The sequence below is a fragment of the Moschus berezovskii genome, chromosome 3 (assembly GCF_049115385.1).
Source record: "Moschus berezovskii isolate FMDL1 chromosome 3, NW_MosBer_1.0, whole genome shotgun sequence".
Taxonomy (NCBI): domain Eukaryota; kingdom Metazoa; phylum Chordata; class Mammalia; order Artiodactyla; family Moschidae; genus Moschus; species Moschus berezovskii.
Genome location: NC_142462.1, coordinates 5,878,460 through 5,884,481, shown reverse-complemented (window position 1 = coordinate 5,884,481; position 6,022 = coordinate 5,878,460).

Below are 6,022 nucleotides of genomic sequence, written 5' to 3'. Positions count from 1 at the left end.
TACAACTTCAAAGTAGATAGACTCTGAGCCTCATGCAAGCTGATTTTTATCATTCTCTATATAAATATATACAAATAAATATCTATATGTTGGACCATGAACCAACTTTCTTTTTGGATAAAGCATTTGTTTTTCACTTAGAATTCCTATTTGGTGGGGATTTTGTAATGCGTTGTTTCACTTCCACAGGCTTCACAGTTGCAGGTGGCTTCTGTTGCCCCCTGCTTCCTTCTGGAAAATGCATATTCAAAATTGTATTGGTCTCTGATAAATGAATTAATTTTGTTGTGTGTATCCTGTGTTGGAATTTGCTATGTTTCTTTATATAAGGTGTTATTGAAGTTTGAGGATCTTTTGACTCTGAGAATGTACATGCTCTCGTTTTGACAGTCATTCCTGTATCACCATCATTTTTGTCAAAAAGCAATGTTGTCTCTATGAAATTTGCCTGAGAAGGGGATATGGGGTAAGTGAAGTAGTCATCATGAGTCCCTAAATTCATGAAAGAACACTTTTTGCTATGGCTAAAAAAATGTTGCTTCCTTTGATCTGTATGAATTTTTCTAGCTTTGTTATTCTGTTACTTGCTAATTATATTTTAATGTCTGCTAATTAAAATTAAAATTTGGTTGTTGGCTAAATATAGTATGCAAAAGTTGATTACAAATCCCCAACTAAAGAAGATATTATGTTCAGTTTTCACTAATTAAGTGAATTATAATTTTTAATATTTCATTCTTACTTGGGGCTTTATGACTATTCTGTTTGGAAACTGTTTTCTGCTCTGGCAAAGAATGATAGGCAGAACTAGCATTATGTTCCATATACACTATGGAATAGATATGGTTGAGATAGAAATTACCTGAGTTTTCCTTCCAGAGAGATTCTTCCATTTTCATTCATAACAAACCAGAAGATCATCTCTATAGGACCAGCAGCACCAAGCCTAAGGTCCTAGACTGGAGCTTGAAGCAATGAATACCTCTGCTTTTCAAAGGTAAATGCATTAATTTTCTGCAATTCAGTTACAGGCAATGTGATATTTTCATAATATCCTTAACATTATCTTCTGAGAAATTATGTTTCATGCTAAATCTTTTATTGACATTTTTTTGTTCACTTGGCTTACTATTTCAGTCTAATGAGAAAAAATAAATAAAAGATTTGATTGCACTATTTTATTAACTTAGAAATTTATTTTCTTTCAAGGTTAATGCTTAAAATGCATGAAATAACAAGATAAATGTTACTTATTAAGTCTATCTGGACTCTAATGTTTGTATATGTTCAAACATAAATAATTATAAATTTTCAAATTCAGTCATACTGGGAAAATCCACCATTTAATTTACATTTACACAAAGTTCAGGTCATGAGATCGGTTCTAAGGCAAGATGGACTTGTGTCTGTATCAGTGATGTTCACCATGCTCGCTTGTAATAAAGAACATTATGCTGGTTGGAAAGAACTCTCATTACACTCATTGCATCAGGGTACAAAATAACAGAGTTCTTTGTCAGTGTGCTACCAAGAGTCTGACTTACTGAGTTCTTTGAGCAAGAACATGGCATACAATCTATTTCTCCAAGCTGGAAATTTTAATGTGAATCTTAAATATTAGAACAAAAACTATAACAAAGAGATGTCTAGTTTTACCATATATTTTGTCCCTCTGGGACTAATTACTTGGTATGTAACTATGACTATAGAAGCAAATAAAGATTGAAAAATAAGTTATTTGACTTTCTTAACCTTGACTTCCAAGGTTATATGATGAATATTTTTATTAAAGTCACAAAAAGCTCAAATTGCTTACATGAATTTAAGTCAAATTCTTGAGTCCTTTCTTAAAAATTTACAAACTTCTTAAAAATAAGGCAATGCAAATGAAAATGCTGGAACATAAAATAAACAAAAATCATCTAAGGCAGGAGCTCTTAATCTGAGTTAGTAAATAAAATTAGCAGAGTCCATGAACCCACTGAAATTATACACATATTCTTGCACATGTGTATTTGTTTAATGGAGATTGTCCTTCACATCCATTGATTCTGAAAGTGATTAGATTATGATTTGCTGACCTAAAACTAAGGTTAGATACTTCTGAGCAACTAAAAGGACCTGCATGCATGTGTGCTAAGTCTCTTCAGTCGTATCTGACTCTTTGTGACACAATGGACTGTAGCCCGCCAGGCTCCTTTGTCCATAGGATTCTCCAGGTAAGAATACTGGAGTGGGTTGCCATGCCTCCTCCAGGGGATCTTCCCAACCCAAGGATCAAACCCCTTTCTCCTCTGATTCCTTCATTGCAGGCAGACTCTCTACTGCTGAGCCACCAGGGAAGCCCCTGAAAGGGCCTACTTATTATAATTTTGAACTAGTTTATCTTAAAGTTCTTGGAAGCAGGACATGTTAAGGGAAATAGTATATCTATATTGGTGAAGAAAGCATATATTTTTAAGTCCAGGAAATTTTTATTAAATTTATGATACACAGCATAGATGAATAAATATGGCATGATATCTGTTGAATTTTTAGGATCAATGTTAAAATCTTAAAATATAACTTTACAAAATATACACAGAAGATACTATTCAAAAAAGCAGTTCTGGTACTGATCCTTTATAAAAGGGAAAATATTAATGGTAATTTCTATGAGAAAAATAATTGGAAAGGGCAAATGCAATCTGTCTCAGATAACAAACTGATGACTGCATCTTGGAATTAAGTCTGTGAAGCTACAAAATATGTAGGTACATAATTTCAAATATTAAACCCAAATAACTTTAATTTTAAGACTCCTTATTAATGAAGGAAGCAGTCTATTAATCAGGAAGTGTTGTAGACCTCAGAGTTTCAGGGATGAAATAGATAAGATCCTTTCCTGTATATAAAGAGAGAAAATAAGCAATAATAAAGAAGAAAATATAAGACATTGGTAAATTCTAAGAAGAAAAACCCAGTTTTTCTTAAAGAGTTTGACTAGGTGTGGTCAAGGGAGATTGAGGAGGTGACATTTGTGTAAAAGTTGAATGATGAGAGGCCAGTCAAGAGGGATCTGGAAGAAGAGGCTTCAGAGATAGGGAACTACTTGTGCAAAACCCCTGCCCGAGGGAGCACTGGAGTGTGGGAAGTCAGGGGACTTCCCTGACAGGAGGTCAGAAAATCCTGGTGAGGTTTTATTCTGCTTTCTGGAGCCCGCTTCTTTTGGGGTTGATTTTAGCTTGTAAACAAGACATCCTTGGGAACAAAACTGAGTCCTTCAAGTAGTCAGTCAAGTTATACATTTGTATAGAAGCTGCAGGGTTATATTAAGCATGACAAAATTGAACTCAACAGTTTGATGCCAATTTAAAATTGACGATTTAGAGGAGGAAACAGATTCAAAGATGATCAGGACTGCTTTTGTATAGCACTGATAATAACAATAATTACAAATGTTATTCGAATTAAAAGTGTGAGTATATAAATTGAAAGTGCAGACAGATTGAAAGAAACGAGACTCACTCCTAGGCACTTGTTGGTAAAATATTGTAATTTAAAACAGTGCACCAAAAAAAAAAAAAGTGATAAAAATTAGCAAATACGTGTTTAGAATTCTCTATAATACAAATCTTAGAAGACGATGGATTAAAGAATATAATGGTGAAAATATTGTAACAAAATAACTTTATATTTAGCTAAATTGTATTTTCATTTTTGAAGGAATAAAATTATTCTGAAATAGTCAGGGGTCAAAGAAAAATAGCATATATGTATTTTTGAATTCTCTAACAAAGATAGGAATCAAATATGATGTTAAAAATAAGTTGGCAAAAAAATATATAAATTTTAAAATAAATAAATATAAGCTGACTATCATATGAGCAGTGAAAGTGTTAAATCCAAAGAATCATTGAATATTTTATTGCATTTCACTGTATGTGAAGGAAGCAAAAGTTTCAGAAAACAATATTTATCCTTATTTTGTGCATGCATTGAAATGCACTCTAGTATTTTCTGTGTTGTTCTGTTTCTGTTTTGTTAACATGTGCCATAAAATATTAAATTGATTTTACAAAGCAAGTTTGAAGAAAACAATATTACAGGTGTACTTTATTTCAAAATTTGATACAAATGATGAGCTAATTAAATGACAGTAAATACTATGAAACAATAAATTGAGTTTCTGAACTCTTATTATGCTTTAAAAAAAAAATGAGTTAGAGGTGTTCCAAGGGAAATAAAAATAACATGGCATGAATCACGTTCAGGACAGGAGAGTGATTAGGCTGTTGTGTCTGTGGTCTTCCTCTTCTGTTTTAAGTTCCTGTCTTTTTCTTTTCTGGTCTATCATCATCTGAAACCCCTTCCTATATTTGAGATATCCCCCATTCCTAGTTTCAACTGATGTGGTCCTCCAAGAGACCTTTCCTTCTTCAAGGCTGAGAAGTACTTTTGAGAGTGGCATGCTAGCACATGGAAATCCACTCCCAGTCGTCCCCAGAGATCAAGGGAATGCTGGAGGACATGCGAGCAGTGGTATTTAACCACTAGAGGAAAGGCATGTGCAGTGACCACAATAAGAAGTGACTCCAGGAAGATGATGAGAACCATCTGACCCAGTTTTGAATGGTTGGTTGATTGTGAGATCTCCAGAAGGAACCAGGACAGCCTTCCTGAGCGCTTACTGGAGAACAAATCAGCAGAGCTCAGATTAAAAATGTATTAATTCTCTACTGCAGTTAGAATAAAGTTTTTTTTTTTTTTTTATATAACATGGAAGGGATGAAAATGCTCCTTTACTATCTTGACTCAAAGTTACATTGATTCTCCAGGTCTGGGCCTCAATTAGCCTGCCTCACCAGCCCCTCAGATATCCTGGTGGCTGTGCTACTGTGATGGCAGCATGTTGATGAGATCTGGAGCTCAGGAAGAAACAGCACCCTGGAGGCCTTAATAATATACCCTATAGGATAAAAGATAAACTCTATTAAAAAAAAATGTAGGGCAACGATGGCTTCAAGAGTACCTTTAAACATGCAAGGAAGTAATAATCTCAATCTTCTACAAAGTATTTCAGTAAAATGGAAAAATATGGCTCGCTCTCAACTCATTTTATAAGACAAGCATTGCCTTGCTAGAAAACCCAACAGTGGCAGTGAGAGAAAGGGCCATTACAGGCTCTAATGAATGTGGATTCAAAAGTCATCCATAGAATAAAAACAAATTCATGAATATATAATATATAATACATCATATGGAATGAACACAGCTTATATCAGGAATGCAAAGTTGGAAAAGCCAACAATGGTCTTGGATTACTGTCCGCAGAAACATAACTAAGACCAGGATTCAGGTCTAATTGATTTGCCTGGGGGACTCTTGAATCATGATTAGAGGAGGAGGAGGTAAGACAAAGAAGGAAAGGCAGGCTGTGTCATCAAGTCAGCTACCACTATGGGAACCAGAGGTCAGTCCAACAGGGAAACGAAGCAAGTGGTATAAGACACACCTCAAAGTTACCCTCATGCGAAGGAGAAGCTGGAATAAATACTAGACCTGCCAGCAATCAGTTGAGTGTGGCTGTCCCTAGTAGAGAAAGAGGGTAATGGGATTCATTTCCATACCCTTGAAGCCTGCTTTGTGCACAAGCAGAACAGCCTCTACACCTTTCATCACAATCTTCAGGAAAAGGACTGCAAGTACTGGCAATGAGAAATGTGCTTGAATACACTGAAGTGCTGAGGTTCATCTGATGTGGACCACAGCAGCTCCTGCTGCAGCAGTAATAGAACAAAAGAGAAAAGATGTGTTTATCTCAGTAGATGAAAGAAAGGCATTTGATGAAATTCACCATCTGTTCATGATTTAAAACTCTCAGAACGCTAGGAATAAAAAAGCCCTTCTTTACCCTAGGAATGAGTATTTTCAAAACCTTTGGAGAAAACACTGTACTCAATTATGACACTGAATATTTTCCCTTTATAGTTGGAAATGGGAAGCTGATATGTATCTACCAGACAAGACTGTTCTCAGAAGC